Source organism: Bufo gargarizans, chromosome 3, assembly GCF_014858855.1.
Source record: "Bufo gargarizans isolate SCDJY-AF-19 chromosome 3, ASM1485885v1, whole genome shotgun sequence".
Lineage (NCBI taxonomy): Eukaryota > Metazoa > Chordata > Amphibia > Anura > Bufonidae > Bufo > Bufo gargarizans.
Window position 1 is genome coordinate 564154418 of NC_058082.1, and position 19875 is coordinate 564174292.

Genomic DNA, 19875 nt, shown 5'->3' on the forward strand with positions numbered 1-19875 from the left:
TGTTCTCATAGATCACATCTGCCCAGAGCAAAGCTCTCCTCTATCTGATGATCATTTCTAGACTATTCACCAATCTAATGAAAATGTCAAAACCTCAATAATAATGAGGTAATAAAAACCAAATATCCTACTTTATGTGTCTTCTTAATAACCAGACACCCACCTCTCACAGAGGGACGGATATCAGTGTGTGTGTTAATGAGAAAATTAAGTACCAGCATGTAACAATACAAAGGTAAGTATCAGGTAGATGTGAAACACAAATACAGTCTAAAAATAGAAGATATATGGATAGAGTTGAGCGAACACCTGGATGTTCGGGTTCGAGAAGTTCGGCCGAACATCCCGGAAATGTTCGGGTTCGGGATCCGAACCCGATCCGAACTTCGTCCCGAACCCGAACCCCATTGAAGTCAATGGGGACCCGAACTTTTCGGCACTAAAACGGCTGTAAAACAGCCCAGGAAAGGGCTAGAGGGCTGCAAAAGGCAGCAACATGTAGGTAAATCCCCTGCAAACAAATGTGGATAGGGAAATTAATTAAAATAAAAATTAAATAAATAAAAATTAACCAAAATCAATTGGAGAGAGGTCCCATAGCAGAGAATCTGGCTTCCCGTCACCCACCACTGGAACAGTCCATTCTCAGATATTTAGGCCCCGGCACCCAGGCAGAGGAGAGAGGTCCCGTAACAGACAATCTGGCTTCATGTCAGCAGAGAATCAGTCTTCATGTCATAGCAGAGAATCAGGCTTCACGTCACCCACCACTGTAAGAGTCCATTTTCATAAATTTAGGCCCAGCACCCAGGCAGAGGAGAGAGGTCCCGTAACAGAGGATCTGGCTTCATGTCAGCAGAGAATCAGTCTGCATGTCATAGCAGAGAATCAGGCTTCACGTCAGCCACCACTGCAACAGTCCATTGTCATAAATTTAGGCCCAGCACCCAGGCAGAGGAGAGAGGTCCCGTAACAGAGGATCTGGCTTCATGTCAGCAGAGAATCAGTCTGCATGTCATAGCAGAGAATCAGGCTTCACGTCAGCCACCACTGCAACAGTCCATTGTCATAAATTTAGGCCCAGCACCCAGGCAGAGGAGAGAGGTCCCGTAACAGACAATCTGGCTTCATGTCAGCAGAGAATTAGTCTGCATGTCATAGCAGAGAATGAGGCTTCACGTCAGCCACCACTGCAACAGTCCATTGGCATATATTTAGGCCTAGCACACAGGCAGAGGAGAGAGGTCCCGTAACAGACAATCTGGCTTCATGTCAGCAGAGAATCAGTCTGCATGTCATAGCAGAGAATGAGGCTTCACGTCACCCACCACTGCAACAGTCCATTGGCATATATTTAGGCCTAGCACACAGGCAGAGCAGAGAGGTCCCGTAACAGACAATCTGGCTTCATGACAGCAGAGAATCAGTCTGCATGTCATAGCAGAGAATGAGGCTTCACGTCACCCACCACTGCAACAGTCCATTGGCATATATTTAGGCCTAGCACACAGGCAGAGCAGAGAGGTCCCGTAACAGACAATCTGGCTTCATGTCAGCAGAGAATCAGTCTGCATGTCATAGCAGAGAATGAGGCTTCACATCACCCACCACTGCAACAGTCCATTGGCATATATTTAGGCCTAGCACACAGGCAGAGCAGAGAGGTCCCGTAACAGACGATCTGGCTTCATGTCAGCAGAGAATCAGTCTGCATGTCATAGCAGAGAATGAGGCTTCACGTCACCCACCACTGCAACAGTCCATTGGCATATATTTAGGCCTAGCACACAGGCAGAGCAGAGAGGTCCCGTAACAGACAATCTGGCTTCATGACAGCAGAGAATCAGTCTGCATGTCATAGCAGAGAATGAGGCTTCACGTCACCCACCACTGCAACAGTCCATTGGCATATATTTAGGCCTAGCACACAGGCAGAGCAGAGAGGTCCCGTAACAGACAATCTGGCTTCATGTCAGCAGAGAATCAGTCTGCATGTCATAGCAGAGAATGAGGCTTCACGTCACCCACCACTGCAACAGTCCATTGGCATATATTTAGGCCTAGCACACAGGCAGAGCAGAGAGGTCCCGTAACAGACAATCTGGCTTCATGACAGCAGAGAATCAGTCTGCATGTCATAGCAGAGAATGAGGCTTCACGTCACCCACCACTGCAACAGTCCATTGGCATATATTTAGGCCTAGCACACAGGCAGAGCAGAGAGGTCCCGTAACAGACAATCTGGCTTCATGTCAGCAGAGAATCAGTCTGCATGTCATAGCAGAGAATGAGGCTTCACGTCACCCACCACTGCAACAGTCCATTGGCATATATTTAGGCCCAGCACCCAGGCAGAGGAGAGAGGTCCCGTAACAGAGGATCTGGCTTCATGTCAGCAGAGAATCAGTCTGCATGTCATAGCAGAGAATCAGGCTTCACGTCAGCCACCACTGCAACAGTCCATTGTCATAAATTTAGGCCCAGCACCCAGGCAGAGGAGAGAGGTCCCGTAACAGACAATCTGGCTTCATGTCAGCAGAGAATTAGTCTGCATGTCATAGCAGAGAATGAGGCTTCACGTCAGCCACCACTGCAACAGTCCATTGGCATATATTTAGGCCTAGCACACAGGCAGAGGAGAGAGGTCCCGTAACAGACAATCTGGCTTCATGTCAGCAGAGAATCAGTCTGCATGTCATAGCAGAGAATGAGGCTTCACGTCACCCACCACTGCAACAGTCCATTGGCATATATTTAGGCCTAGCACACAGGCAGAGCAGAGAGGTCCCGTAACAGACAATCTGGCTTCATGACAGCAGAGAATCAGTCTGCATGTCATAGCAGAGAATGAGGCTTCACGTCACCCACCACTGCAACAGTCCATTGGCATATATTTAGGCCTAGCACACAGGCAGAGCAGAGAGGTCCCGTAACAGACAATCTGGCTTCATGACAGCAGAGAATCAGTCTGCATGTCATAGCAGAGAATGAGGCTTCACGTCAGCCACCACTGCAACAGTCCATTGGCATATATTTAGGCCTAGCACACAGGCAGAGCAGAGAGGTCCCGTAACAGACAATCTGGCTTCATGTCAGCAGAGAATCAGTCTGCATGTCATAGCAGAGAATGAGGCTTCACGTCACCCACCACTGCAACAGTCCATTGGCATATATTTAGGCCCAGCACCCAGGCAGAGGAGAGAGGTCCCGTAACAGAGGATCTGGCTTCATGTCAGCAGAGAATCAGTCTGCATGTCATAGCAGAGAATCAGGCTTCACGTCAGCCACCACTGCAACAGTCCATTGTCATAAATTTAGGCCCAGCACCCAGGCAGAGGAGAGAGGTCCCGTAACAGACAATCTGGCTTCATGTCAGCAGAGAATTAGTCTGCATGTCATAGCAGAGAATGAGGCTTCACGTCAGCCACCACTGCAACAGTCCATTGGCATATATTTAGGCCTAGCACACAGGCAGAGGAGAGAGGTCCCGTAACAGACAATCTGGCTTCATGTCAGCAGAGAATCAGTCTGCATGTCATAGCAGAGAATGAGGCTTCACGTCACCCACCACTGCAACAGTCCATTGGCATATATTTAGGCCTAGCACACAGGCAGAGCAGAGAGGTCCCGTAACAGACAATCTGGCTTCATGACAGCAGAGAATCAGTCTGCATGTCATAGCAGAGAATGAGGCTTCACGTCACCCACCACTGCAACAGTCCATTGGCATATATTTAGGCCTAGCACACAGGCAGAGCAGAGAGGTCCCGTAACAAACAATCTGGCTTCATGTCAGCAGAGAATCAGTCTGCATGTCATAGCAGAGAATGAGGCTTCACGTCACCCACCACTGCAACAGTCCATTGGCATATATTTAGGCCTAGCACACAGGCAGAGCAGAGAGGTCCCGTAACAGACAATCTGGCTTCATGTCAGCAGAGAATCAGTCTGCATGTCATAGCAGAGAATGAGGCTTCACGTCACCCACCACTGCAACAGTCCATTGGCATATATTTAGGCCTAGCACACAGGCAGAGCAGAGAGGTCCCGTAACAGACGATCTGGCTTCATGTCAGCAGAGAATCAGTCTGCATGTCATAGCAGAGAATGAGGCTTCACGTCACCCACCACTGCAACAGTCCATTGGCATATATTTAGGCCTAGCACACAGGCAGAGCAGAGAGGTCCCGTAACAGACGATCTGGCTTCATGTCAGCAGAGAATCAGTCTGCATGTCATAGCAGAGAATGAGGCTTCACGTCACCCACCACTGCAACAGTCCATTGGCATATATTTAGGCCTAGCACACAGGCAGAGCAGAGAGGTCCCGTAACAGACAATCTGGCTTCATGTCAGCAGAGAATCAGTCTGCATGTCATAGCAGAGAATGAGGCTTCACGTCACCCACCACTGCAACAGTCCATTGGCATATATTTAGGCCTAGCACACAGGCAGAGCAGAGAGGTCCCGTAACAGACGATCTGGCTTCATGTCAGCAGAGAATCAGTCTGCATGTCATAGCAGAGAATGAGGCTTCACGTCAGCCACCACTGCAACAGTCCATTGGCATATATTTAGGCCTAGCACACAGGCAGAGCAGAGAGGTCCCGTAACAGACAATCTGGCTTCATGTCAGCAGAGAATCAGTCTGCATGTCATAGCAGAGAATGAGGCTTCACGTCAGCCACCACTGCAACAGTCCATTGTCATAAATTTAGGCCCAGCACCCAGGCAGAGGAGAGAGGTCCCGTAACAGACAATCTGGCTTCATGTCAGCAGAGAATTAGTCTGCATGTCATAGCAGAGAATCAGGCTTCATGTCAGCCACCACTGCAACAGTCCATTGGCATATATTTAGGCCTAGCACACAGGCAGAGGAGAGGTTCATTCAACTTTGGGTAGCCTCGCAATATAATGGTAAAATGAAAATAAAAATAGGATTGAATGAGGAAGTGCCCTGGAGTCCAATAATATATGGTTATGGGGAGGTAGTTAATGTCTAATCTGGACAAGGGACGGACAGGTCCTGTGGGATCCATGCCTGGTTCATTTTTATGAACGTCAGCTTGTCCACATTGGCTGTAGACAGGCGGCTGCGTTTGTCTGTAATGACGCCCCCTGCCGTGCTGAATACACGTTCAGACAAAACGCTGGCTGCCGGGCAGGCCAGCACCTCCAAGGCATAAAAGGCTAGCTCTGGCCACGTGGACAATTTAGAGACCCAGAAGTTGAATGGGGCCGAACCATCAGTCAGTACGTGGAGGGGTGTGCACACGTACTGTTCCACCATGTTAGTGAAATGTTGCCTCCTGCTAACACGTTGCGTATCAGGTGGTGGTGCAGTTAGCTGTGGCGTGTTGACAAAAGTTTTCCACATCTCTGCCATGCTAACCCTGCCCTCAGAGGAGCTGGCCGTGACACAGCTGCCTTGGCGACCTCTTGCTCCTCCTCTGCCTTGGCCTTGGGCTTCCACTTGTTCCCCTGTGACATTTGGGAATGCTCTCAGTAGCGCGTCTACCAACGTGCGCTTGTACTCGCGCATCTTCCTATCACGCTCCAGTGCAGGAAGTAAGGTGGGCACATTGTCTTTGTAGCGTGGATCCAGCAGGGTGGCAACCCAGTAGTCCGCACAGGTTAAAATGTGGGCAACTCTGCTGTCGTTGCGCAGGCACTGCAGCATGTAGTCGCTCATGTGTGCCAGGCTGCCCAGGGGTAAGGATAAGCTGTCCTCTGTGGGAGGCGTATCGTCATCGTCCTGCCTTTCCCCCCAGCCACGCACCAGTGATGGACCCGAGCTGCGTTGGGTGCCACCCCGCTGTGACCATGCTTCATCCTCATCCTCCTCCACCTCCTCCTCATCCTCGTCCTCCAGTAGTGGGCCCTGGCTTGCCACATTTGTACCTGGCCTCTGCTGTTGCCAAAAACCTCCCTCTGAGTCACTTCGAAGAGACTGGCCTGAAAGTGCTAAAAATGACCCCTCTTCCTCCTCCTCCTCCTCCTCCTCCTGGGCCACCTCCTCTTCCATCATCGCCCTAAGTGTTTTCTCAAGGAGACATAGAAGTGGTATTGTAACGCTGATAACGGTGTCATCGCCACTGGCCATGTTGGTGGAGTACTCGAAACAGCGCAACAGGGCACACAGGTCTCGCATGGAGGCCCAGTCATTGGTGGTGAAGTGGTGCTGTTCTGTAGTGCGACTGACCCGTGCGTGCTGCAGCTGAAACTCCACTATGGCCTGCTGCTGCTCGCACAGTCTGTCCAGCATGTGCAAGGTGGAGTTCCACCTGGTGGGCACGTCGCATATGAGGCGGTGAGCGGGAAGGCCGAAGTTACGCTGTAGCGCAGACAGGCGAGCAGCAGCAGGATGTGAACGCCGGAAGCGCGAACAGACGGCCCGCACTTTATGCAGCAGCTCTGACATGTCGGGGTAGTTGTGAATGAACTTCTGCACCACCAAATTCAGCACATGCGCCAAGCAAGGGATGTGCGTCAAATTGGCTAGTCCCAGAGCTGCAACGAGATTTCGCCCATTATCACACACCACCAGGCCGGGCTTGAGGCTCACCGGCAGCAACCACTCGTCGGTCTGTTGTTCTATACCCCGCCACAACTCCTGTGCGGTGTGGGGCCTGTCCCCCAAACATATGAGTTTCAGAATGGCCTGCTGACGTTTACCCCGGGCTGTGCTGAAGTTGGTGGTGAAGGTGTGTGGCTGACTGGATGAGCAGGTGGAAGAAGAGGAGGAGGAAGCCGAGAAGGAGGAGGTGGCAACAGGAGGCAAAGAATGTTGCCCTGCGATCCTTGGCGGCGGAAGGACGTGCGCCAAACAGCTCTCCGCCTGGGGCCCAGCTGCCACTACATTTACCCAGTGTGCAGTTAGGGAGATATAGCGTCCCTGGCCGTGCTTACTGGTCCACGTATCTGTGGTTAGGTGGACCTTGCTACAGATGGCGTTGCGCAGTGCACACTTGATTTTATGGGATACTTGGTTGTGCAGGGAAGGCACTGCTCTCTTGGAGAAGTAGTGGCGGCTGGGAACAACATACTGTGGGACAGCAAGCGACATGAGCTGTTTGAAGCTGTCTGTGTCCACCAGCCTAAATGACAGCATTTCATAGGCCAGTAGTTTAGAAATGCTGGCATTCAGGGCCAGGGATCGAGGGTGGCTAGGTGGGAATTTACGCTTTCTATCAAATGTTTGTGAGATGGAGAGCTGAACGCTGGCGTGTGACATGGTTGAGACGCTTGGTGACGGAGGTGGTGGTGGTGGTGTTGGTGGTACATCCCCTGTTTGCTGGGCGGCAGGTGCCAACGTTCCTCCAGAGGCGGAGGAAGAGGCCGAGGCGGCAGCAGCAGAATAGGCCGAGGCGGCAGCAGCAGAAGAGGTAGCAGGGGGAGCCTGAGTGACTTCCTTGGTTTTAAGGTGTTTACTCCACTGCAGTTCATGCTTTGCATGCAGGTGCCTGGTCATGCAGGTTGTGCTCAGGTTCAGAACGTTAATGCCTCGCTTCAGGCTCTGATGGCACAGCGTGCAAACCACTCGGGTCTTGTCGTCAGCACATTGTTTGAAGAAGTGCCATGCCAGGGAACTCCTTGAAGCTGCCTTTGGGGTGCTCGGTCCCAGATGGCGGCGGTCAGTAGCAGGCGGAGTCTCTTGGCGGCGGGTGTTCTGCTTTTGCCCACTGCTCCCTCTTTTGCTACGCTGTTGGCTCGGTCTCACCACTGCCTCTTCCTCCGAACTGTGAAAGTCAGTGGCACGACCTTCATTCCATGTGGGGTCTAGGACCTCATCGTCCCCTGCATCGTCTTCCACCCAGTCTTGATCCCTGACCTCCTGTTCAGTCTGCACACTGCAGAAAGACGCAGCAGTTGGCACCTGTGTTTCGTCATCATCAGAGACATGCTGAGGTGGTATTCCCATGTCCTCATCATCAGGAAACATAAGTGGTTGTGCGTCAGTGCATTCTATGTCTTTCACCGCTGGGGAAGGGCTAGGTGGATGCCCTTGGGAAACCCTGCCAGCGGAGTCTTCAAACAGCATAAGAGACTGCTGCATAACTTGAGGCTGAGACAGTTTCCCTGGTATGCATGGGGGTGATGTGACAGACTGATGGGGTTGGTTTTCAGGCGCCATCTGTGCGCTTTCTGCAGAAGACTGGGTGGGAGATAATGTGAACGTGCTGGATCCACTGTCGGCCACCCAATTGACTAATGCCTGTACCTGCTCAGGCCTTACCATCCTTAGAACGGCATTGGGCCCCACCATATATCGCTGTAAATTCTGGCGGCTACTGGGACCTGAGGTAGTTGGTACACTAGGACGTGTGGATGTGGCAGAACGGCCACGTCCTCTCCCAGCACCAGAGGGTCCACTAACACCACCACGACCATGTCCACGTCCGCGTCCCTTACTAGATGTTTTTCTCATTGTTATGGTTCACCACAACAACAAATATATTATTTGGCCCAATGTATTGTATTCAAATTCAGCGGGATATAAATTTGAGGCCTAGTATTTAGGCGCTGGGTGACCGGTATGGATTTAGTGACAGAATTAGACTTGGAAATGCACAGAAGCGGGTGTGTGTGAAGTTATTCTGAATGACCCAATGTGCACCTTGAATATTATATACCCTTTTAGGGATAGATTTCAAATAGCTCTGATATAGCAGAAACCACTAAATTATGAAATTGTTAAATTGGGAATTGTATTTAAACCCAGAACAAAAAATGTGCTTTGACGGACACTAAATAACTTTCCCAGCCACAACAGGACAGCGTTAACGAGAGATTTAGCAGGATATAAATTTGAGGCCTAGTATTTAGGCGCTGGGTGACAGGTATGGGTTTAGTGACAGAATTAGACTTGGAAATACACAGTAGCGGGTGTGTGTGAAGTTATTCTGAATGACCCAATGTGCACCTTGAATATTATATACCCTTTTAGGGATAGATTTCAAATAGCTCTGATATAGCAGAAACCACTAAATTATGAAATTGCTAAATTGGGAATTGTATTTCAACCCAGAACAAAAAATGTGCTTTGACGGACACTAAATAACTTTCCCAGCCACAACAGGACAGCGTTAACGAGAGATTTAGCAGGATATAAATTTGAGGCCTAGTATTTAGGCGCTGGGTGACAGGTATGGGTTTAGTGACAGAATTAGACTTGGAAATACACAGTAGCGGGTGTGTGTGAAGTTATTCTGAATGACCCAATGTGCACCTTGAATATTATATACCCTTTTAGGGATAGATTTCAAATAGCTCTGATATAGCAGAAACCACTAAATTATGAAATTGCTAAATTGGGAATTGTATTTCAACCCAGAACAAAAAATGTGCTTTGACGGACACTAAATAACTTTCCCAGCCACAACAGGACAGCGTTAACGAGAGATTTAGCAGGATATAAATTTGAGGCCTAGTATTTAGGCGCTGGGTGACAGGTATGGGTTTAGTGACAGAATTAGACTTGGAAATACACAGTAGCGGGTGTGTGTGAAGTTATTCTGAATGACCCAATGTGCACCTTGAATATTATATACCCTTTTAGGGATAGATTTCAAATAGCTCTGATATAGCAGAAACCACTAAATTATGAAATTGTTAAATTGGGAATTGTATTTAAACCCAGAACAAAAAATGTGCTTTGACGGACACTAAATAACTTTCCCAGCCACAACAGGACAGCGTTAACGAGAGATTTAGCAGGATATAAATTTGAGGCCTAGTATTTAGGCGCTGGGTGACAGGTATGGGTTTAGTGACAGAATTAGACTTAGAAATACACAGTAGCGGGTGTGTGTGAAGTTATTCTGAATGACCCAATGTGCACCTTGAATATTATATACCCTTTTAGGGATAGATTTCAAATAGCTCTGATATAGCAGAAACCACTAAATTATGAAATTGCTAAATTGGGAATTGTATTTCAACCCAGAACAAAAAATGTGCTTTGACGGACACTAAATAACTTTCCCAGCCACAACAGGACAGCGGTAACGAGAGATTTAGCAGGATATAAATTTGAGGCCTAGTATTTAGGCGCTGAGTGACAGGTATGGGTTTAGTGACAGAATTAGACTTGGAAATACACAGTAGCGGGTGTGTGTGAAGTTATTCTGAATGACCCAATGTGCACCTTGAATATTATATACCCTTTTAGGGATAGATTTCAAATAGCTCTGATATAGCAGAAACCACTAAATTATGAAATTGTTAAATTGGGAATTGTATTTAAACCCAGAACAAAAAATGTGCTTTGACGGACACTAAATAACTTTCCCAGCCACAACAGGACAGCGTTAACGAGAGATTTAGCAGGATATAAATTTGAGGCCTAGTATTTAGGCGCTGGGTGACAGGTATGGGTTTAGTGACAGAATTAGACTTGGAAATACACAGTAGCGGGTGTGTGTGAAGTTATTCTGAATGACCCAATGTGCACCTTGAATATTATATACCCTTTTAGGGATAGATTTCAAATAGCTCTGATATAGCAGGAACCACTAAATTATGAAATTGCTAAATTGGGAATTGTATTTCAACCCAGAACAAAAAATGTGCTTTGACGGACACTAAATAACTTTCCCAGCCACAACAGGACAGCGGTAACGAGAGATTTAGCAGGATATAAATTTGAGGCCTAGTATTTAGGCGCTGGGTGACAGGTATGGGTTTAGTGACAGAATTAGACTTGGAAATACACAGTAGCGGGTGTGTGTGAAGTTATTCTGAATGACCCAATGTGCACCTTGAATATTATATACCCTTTTAGGGATAGATTTCAAATAGCTCTGATATAGCAGGAACCACTAAATTATGAAATTGCTAAATTGGGAATTGTACTTCAACCCAGAACAAAAAATGTGCTTTGACGGACACTAAATAACTTTCCCAGCCACAACAGGACAGCGGTAACGAGAGATTTAGCGGGATATAAATTTGAGGCCTAGTATTTAGGCGCTGGGTGACCGGTATGGATTTAGTGACAGAATTAGACTGGGATATGGCCAAAAAATAACCACACTATTGCTGGTTAAATGCACTTGGTGACGGGCGCAGCTTGCCCCTGATTTAGTATATGGCCAAAAAATGAACAGACTATTGCTGGTTAAATGCACTTGGTGTCACAGCTTGACGCACCACACTACTGAGGGTTAAATGCACTTGGTGACGGGCGCAGCTTGCCCCTGATGTAGTATATGGCCAAAAAATGAACAGACTATTGCTGGTTAAATGCACTTGGTGTGACAGTTTCACCCTGATGTAGGCTTTAGCCAAAAAACAACCACACCATTGAGGGTTAAATGCACTTGGTGACAGGCGCAGCTTGCCCCTGATTTAGTATATGGCCAAAAAAATGAACAGACTATTGCTGGTTAAATGCACTTGGTGTGACAGCTTCACCCTGATGTAGGCTTTAGCCAAAAAACAACCACACCATTGAGGGTTAAATGCACTTGGTCGCAGCTTGGATGCACTTGGTCGCAGCACCGCACAAGACACAAAATGGCCGCCGATCACCCCAGAAAAAAGTGACTGACAAACGGTCTGGGCAGCCTAAAAACAGTGAGTGAGCATTTGAATTTCAGCAGCTCAATGATGCACAGCTGCAGATCGATCGATTAATCAAGTGAAGTCCTTTGGAGGAGTTAATCTGCCTAATCTCGCCCTACTGTCGCATCCGCAACCTCTCCCTACGCTAATCAGAGCAGAGTGACGGGCGGCGCTATGTGACTCCAGCTTAAATAGAGGCTGGGTCACATGGTGCTCTGGCCAATCACAGCCATGCCAATAGTAGGCATGGCTGTGACGGCCTCTTGGGGCAAGTAGTATGACGCTTGTTGATTGGCTGCTTTGCAGCCTTTCAAAAAGCGCCAAGAAAGCGTCACAAAAGCGCCAAGAAAGCGACGAACACCGAACCCGAACCCGGACTTTTACGAAAATGTCCGGGTTCGGGTCCGTGTCACGGACACCCCAAAATTCGGTACGAACCCGAACTATACAGTTCGAGTTCGCTCATCCCTATATATGGATAGATAGATAGATAGATAGATAGATAGATAGATATGAGCTAGCTAGATAGATAGATATGAGGTAGGTAGATAGATAGATAGATAGATAGATAGATAGAATCCTTTATAATCAGCAGCCGGAAGATCCAAGGTCTGAACGCGTCATCCTTTGGATGTAAAGTAAATGATCCAGACTTCACCGAGAGTTTGAGAAACATCGACTTTTAAATCCTTCTAGAAACATGGACTAAGGCAGAGAGCGAGTCCCTGGCACCCACTGGATACAGGGAAATCTCTGTCCCGGCCCTGAAAAATAAAACCACTAAACTTGGCCGCTGTTCGGGAGGAATAATAGTTTGGTATAAAGTGGAGCTCCATGAGCAGATCAGACCAGTGGAACGAGGAATCACCTCCCAGTCTGACATCTACCTCTGTGCGGTCTACATACCACCACCTGAGTCCCCCTACTACAACCCAGAATGCTTTGAGATCCTGCAAAGGGAAGCCTCCCACTATCAAACCCTGGGCAAAGTCCTTATCATGGGAGACCTCAATGCCAGAACAGGCAGGGAACGAGACTACCTGACCACAGATGGAAACATCTATATATATGGAGCACAGACCGACAACTACAGCTCAGTACATACAGAGAGGAACAGTTTTTTATCTTTGCCGAAGCCTAGGACTTTTTAGGAAGGACTACAATAAACTCCCATGTGGGTAGCAGCGTAGTGGACTACGCCATCACAGACATGGACCCCGCAAACATTGGGGCCTTCATAGTCAGCCCACAATCGCACTTGTCTGATCACAACCAAACATCCCTATATATTAAGTCCACAAACAAACCACCAAGACAAATACCTCAGCAGGTGGGGCTCTTCACACTACCTCCATCTTATAAGTGGTCCAAGACATCGGCTCAGAAATATAAAGAGGTGCACAATAAACCAAAAATCCAAGGGATGCTCTACTACTTGAACAACAATGTGTTTGAGATAAACCCAGAAGGAGTCAATTAGGCTGTAAGAGATCTTAATAATATATTTTACAGAAATAGATGACCTGAAAAAGTATAGCCACCTGAAGCAAAAAGAAGATACCCCCAACACTTGGTTTGATGAGGAGTGCAGAGCTGTACGGAAAACCTTAAGATGGGCCTCAAATAAAAAGCATAGAGATCCCAACAACATCAACCTACGAGAAGTCTACTAGGAAGATGCGCATTAAGGAATTCAATGTATGGCTTGGTGAATGGTGTCTGAACCAAGGGTTTGGCTTTGTGTCTCATGTTAGCTCTTGTTGGAATGGAAAAGAACTGTACAAGAAAGATGGTTTACATCTTTCTCTCAAGGGAACGAATGTCCTCGGTGAACAGTTCCAAGTATTTGCTAAGAAGCATTTGAACTAGGAAAGGGGGGCAAAAGAGTGATAATCCAGCAGTCCAACTGCCCCCCGGAACAATGCCAGAAGAGGCCAGTAGCACAAAGGTTAAGAAATGACAAGCTCAGAGTCTTGTCTACAAATGCTCGTAATCTAGGGAATAAGATCAATGAACTTGAGGCTATAATGGCATCTGAGAATATAGATGTAGTGGCTGTTACTGAGATGTGGTTCAAGGGGAGTAATGACTGGGATATATCAATACCAGGGTTCTCTCTATACAGGAAAGACAGAGAAGGCAAGAAGGGGGGAGGGGTGGCCCTGTATGTGAAAGATAGCATAAAATCTAATTTGATACAAGTTAGCGAGAACAATTTAGAGTCAGTTTGGGTTACCTTGCAGCTTGATAATCATAAGGTAACTCGTGTAGGTGTGATATATAGACCACCTAGCCAAGTCAAAGAATTAGATGATATACTAGTTGAGGAAATAGCTAAAATGACATTGAAGGGGGAAGTTATCATTATGGGAGACTTCAATCTTCCAGATGTAAACTGGAAAACCAAAATAGCTAGTTCTGCCAGGAGTACAGATATTCTAAATTCCCTACTGGGATTATCTCTACAGCAAGTAGTGCAGGAGCCAACCCGGAAGGAAGCCATTTTAGATTTAGTATTCACAAATGGGAATTTGGTATCTGATATTACTGTAGGGGAAAGCTTGGGATCTAGTGATCACCAGTCTGTGTGGTTTTCTATAAGTACAGTGACTGAGTCACACCACACAAAAACAAAAAAAATACAAATAAGTCACAGGGGCCTGATGGGATACACCCAAAGCTATTAAAAGAGCTCAGCGGTGAACTAGCAAAACCATTAACAGATTTATTTAACCAATCACTGGCAACAGGAGTCGTCCCAGAAGATTGGAAATTTGCAAATGTTATGCCCATTCACAAGAAAGGTAGTAGGGAGGAATCGGGCAACTATAGGCCAGTAAGCCTGACATCAATAGTGGGGAAATTAATGGAAACCATACTTAAGGAGAGGATTGTGGAACATCTAAAATCCCATGGATTGAAAGATGAAAAACAGCATGGGTTTACTTCAGGGAGATCATGTCAAACTAATCTTATTGATTTTTTTGATTGGGTGACTAAAATAATAGATGGAGGAGGTGCAGTAGACATCGCTTATCTAGACTTTAGTAAGACTTTTGATACTGTCCCACATAGAAGGCTTATCAATAAAGTGCAGTCATTGGGCTTGGATTCCCATATTGTTGAATGGATTAGGCAGTGGCTGAGGGACAGGCAACAGAAGGTTGTAGTCAATGGAGTATATTCAGACCAAGGTCTTGTTACCAGTGGGGTACCTCAGGGATCTGTTCTGGGACCCATATTGTTTAATATCTTTATCAGCGAAATTGCAGAAGGCCTCAATGGTAAGGTGTGTCTTTTTGCTGATGACACAAAGATTTGTAACAGGGTTGATGTTCCTGGAGGCATACACCAAATGGAAAAGGACTAAGGAAAACTAGAGGAATGGTCAAAAATCTGGCAACTAAAATTTAATGTTGATAAGGGCAAGATAATGCACCTGGGGCGTAAGAACCCAAGAGCAGAATATAAAATCAGTGATACAGTCCTAACCTCAGTATCTGAGGAAAGGGATTTAGGGATCATTATTTCAGAAGACTTAAAGGTAGGCAGACAATGTCATAGAGCAGCAGGAAATGCTAGCAGAATGCTGGGGTGTATAGGGAGAGGCATTACTAATATGATAGAAACTGCTAAATACATAAAGGGAATCAACAAGGTAAAAGAGGAGAGAATATTTAAAAGAAGAAAAACTGCTACAAGAGGACATAGTTTTAAATTAGAGGGGCAAAGGTTTAAAAGTAATATCAGGAAGTATTACTTTACTGAGAGAGTAGTGGATGCATGGAATAGCCTTCCTGCAGAAGTGGTAGCTGCAAATACAGTGAAGGAGTTTAAGCATGCATGGGATAGGCATAAGGCCATCCTTCATATAAGATAGGGCCAGGGGCTATCCATAATATTTAGTATATTGGGCAGACTAGATGGGCCAAATGGTTCTTATCTGCCGACACATTCTATGTTTCTATGTTTCTACAACACAGAGGCAATACAAAACCCTTCTCAGAAGGAAAAAGCAAGAATATACCTCAACCAAACTTACAGAGCTTCAAGATGCCCTCCAAGATAACTCCTTCTGGGAACTATGGAACCACCTGGGCACAAATGAGAAGAAAAACAACCTCCATATTCAGAACGGCAACATCTGGCTCCAGTATTTCAGAGACCTCTACAGAGACATCCCAAAAGAAGAATGTAACCCAGACCAAGAACAAATGAGGTCAAAACTGAAGAGCGTGGAAGAGAAACTTAAAGATTTCTAAAAACCCACTAGACTCTTTCACCCAGCACAATGTACTCAGTAAAATTTTGTGGACTTAAAAAAGGCCTTTGACGCGGTGTGGCACCCAGGATTGCTCCTGAAGCTATTGGAGAGTGGAATAGGAGGAAAGACATACGACGTCATCAAAAGCTCCTACACCAGCACAAACATAAATGATATAAAATAAACACCTGCCCGTCTAGGTACTACCTAGTATATAAATGGAACCCCTGACTCACCTACAGAACACAGTTTAGGGTCAGGGTCTCAGGCTCCAAGCCTGCAGTTGGGTCGCTCATCCTCCATCCTGGGAAGAGATTCGGCTACACAGCCTCGTGGCCCCTCAGCCCTGCTAGCTGAGACCACACAGAGCCTCTGTTCCAGGATCACTCTCTCCACAAGACTGACATACTGGGAAGTGCTTTATGCCAGCCTGATTACAGCAGGCCTCACCTGCGATCACCTCAGGTAGAATGGAATACCCGTCCTGGAAGGGTGTGCATTGGCAGATCCCACTTCCAGTTCTATCTGCCAATCCAACTAAAATCCAGCCCAAAATTTATAAACAAAACTGTCTCAGAAAACTATGCTTTGCTGAGACGACTGCTGCTCTCTGGATTTTAGCTGTCTCACCCAGCTGAGGTACCTGAGTGGGACATACACTCCTTCCAGCACTGTTCCCATTACCACAATAGATATGAGATAGACAGGGGCATAGCTAGTGGTGTAGAGGTAACAGTCGCTATAGGGCCCAGGAGACTGAGGGGGCCCAAAGACCCTTGTGCCACATAAGAAGACACTGGTATTATAGAAAGGGCACACTGGTCAAGTTACACCTCTGGCTGGAGGGAAGGGGTTAGGTCGACAATTTGGCATTGGGGGTGGACATTTCAATTTTAGGAGATAAATACAGAGAAAGATAGAGAAATAGATAGATACGCACCAGACCGGCCCACATGTCTGTAGCGTAAAACACTATTGACCTACGTACTGGATACATGTCTCTTTTGTCAATATCTTAATTAAATTGATCAGATTTTTCTCTTAACCAGGCTCTTCTTCATTATTAGGAGATGGCAGGTCACTGATTAATATCATTGATGAGACAATAATGTCCTTCAGAACCAAAAAACAGGAGAAATAGATTGCAAGAGCTGCTCTTTTAAATCTAATATATAAAGCTGAGTGTATGTATGTTCTGTGATTTTGTTTTATATGTTTTATATGTATTGAATGTGTGCCTTTATTTGGCAATTGAACATTCTTTTGCACCTGGAAACCTCCATCACATGGTCTGATATGGGTGTGTCTCACAGTCTTGCTTTGTTCACATTGCATTAGTTGTCCTGCTATGCGGTTGTGTGGAAGCTTGGCTGTGAGCTGGATTTCATCACCTTCAGACCGTGTTCACACCATAGTTAGTGCACCAGAGTTAGCGCAGTGGTAGGACCCCTTGCCATGCTGAGTGACCGTGACGTGGTGCATGATGGGCTCCGATATCTTCCTGACAGGAATATATTGGCAAAAGTCTCAGCTTTTAATATCTGCTTGTATGACCAGCTAGTATAGTCAGTGATATATCCGTTTGGTGCAACTTTTTTCAGTGATTTATATAATTGTATTTTCATCCGCACAATGCTCCAGTCTGTGTAGGATGCTTCTGTGGTGCATGTGGACCGCGCTGGCGTCCTCCTTTGTACGCATTAATTGCTCGGGATGGTCGTTTGCTGCGGTCCACATGCGGTGGGATTGCTCCCCCAATGAGAAACACGCTACAGTGTTTGGGGTTTGAGCAGCTCCCCCATACTTGCCACTGTATTTTTGTGGTTCACATGTGGTGGGACTGCTCGCCCAATGAGAAACACGCTACTGTGTTTGGGGCTTGGGCAGTTCCCCCATATTGGCCACTATAGTTCTGTGATTTTGTTTTATATGTATGTGTGTGCATATGTATGTACACTAAAGGAATCCGCACCGTTGCATTTACAATCTCGAAATTTGGCACACAGGTACATCAGGTGACCTGGGCTCAGCTCTCTAGCAAGTACCGTTCCTGAGATATTCCCAAAAAATGCATTAGCCAATAGAAGCATGGTCACATGACCCTTATCATCCAGTAGAAGCTCACAGGCCCTTGGTCTCTACATACAGTTTTAAACCAGGTTTCCATAACAACCCAGCCATTTTTCTTCACTGCTGTAGGTTAGCTTTAAAGGGGCAGGGCACTCTGGATGAAACTGTTAAGGGAGCGGAGTGCTGTGGAGGTCACAGTTCAGGGACAGGTAGGATGGCCATTCAGGCCACCTTCAAAAAACGGACTTAAAAACCCCGCCTTTGGTCCAGCTAAGCCACTCCCTGACCTGGTTAGGCCACACCCCTCCCACTCCACAGCCGACGGGGATTCAAAAAATTAAGGTAAAAATCAACTTCTGGTAAAAATGATAGGTTTTAGTACCAGTGGCTCACCAATATGCACTTAACATAGAAATAGTGCTCTCTCCTAGGGCAACACCCTTCTCCCAAATAAAATGGCTCAATATAAAAGAAAAGATTGGAGGGCACTCAGGTATCTGGAGACCACAATGAGCATCAATCTAGTATGGTAAAAACAATTCTTTAATTATAAAAAAAAACTAATATTCAAAAAACATATAAGACCTATAGATATCACACATGGAAAGAGGTAAGTACCATGACAAAATTCATGCAGAATTTATCCAATCATAGTTCTATGCTCAGTCCTATTTGAGATCCGATAAAAAGCAGTGATCAACACATTGAGATAACGTTGTCGCAACGTGCACTCAAACTGTTACTATGCTGTGCAGATCAATGGTCTGTATCAGTTGCTGAACACATCAAGGCAAAATAACAGTTAAAAAACAGGAAAAGTAAAAGTAAAAATACAACAGAGTTCTGTGTATATAACCGCACTTCGATAAGCAGTGTTCAAAGTGCGCGGAAATAGTATTAAGAAAATATGCAGAAACAATGAGGCACGAGTATCAGATGAAGATCAAATGAGAGTCTAATCCTCTTCGCTTTATGCGATAAATTGCCATATGCTCCTCGTGTATTGACATAGCTCAACTTGAAGATCTAGTGATTGCCACTTAAAATGTCACTTAGGCTATTGCCTCCAAGTCAGCTATAAGTTCAAAGTCCCTTTGTACAGTAATGTAGTTAATGGTGTAGTCTATAGTTATGGTTATATTACCATTGCTTTTTCATTACTTTTTCATTAATGTTAATAGACATGTGCGTTAGTGGCTACATTACCCATCCGTCGACCCGGGGTTTGTATAAAGATGTTTAGATGGATCGCAGCAATCCCTGATAGTTGCGCTATGTCAGCGTCTCACGTGGCACCAGGGTTTGTGTACGGGATGTGTAGATGGAGCGCAGCAATCCCTGGTAGTTGCGCTATGTCGGCATCACACGTGGCGTCCCACGTGGGATGAGGTCGGCCGGTCTGTTCTGCACTTGAATACAGATAGTTTGTCAGGGTAGTGGAGCGCTCCTATTAAACCAATATGGGAATTATATTCAGTCCAGTTTATGGTGCTCTTGAGTACAATATTTTTGGTATACTGTCTCTGTCCTTGTCACCAAATGCGTTTTGGAGTTGGCTGCTCCTTCATCAGTGGTGGACAGTATACTACTGCTTAACCCCTTATAAAGGCAAGCATCAATTGGGGAAGGTAAAACTTCGGTGAAAGGTAACATATGAAATGGAATTGGATTCTTTGTATCCATGTCCCGATCACAAGTAATCCCTCCTTTTGTCGAAATTCAAACAAGTCCTTATATTTCATATAAAAATATATGTATTTCAATCAATATTGTAAATATAATTAACATACAAAATTAGAACATACAAAATTAAAACAAAAGGAGACCATAGAAAATCTACTACTAAACGAGATAGACGAGGCGGCAAATCATAATGAGGTGGTTATTATGGGGGACTTCAACTACCCAGATAGAGACTGGGAAACTGACAGCTGTACATCTCATAAAGGAAACAGGTTCTTGGCAATAACCAAAGA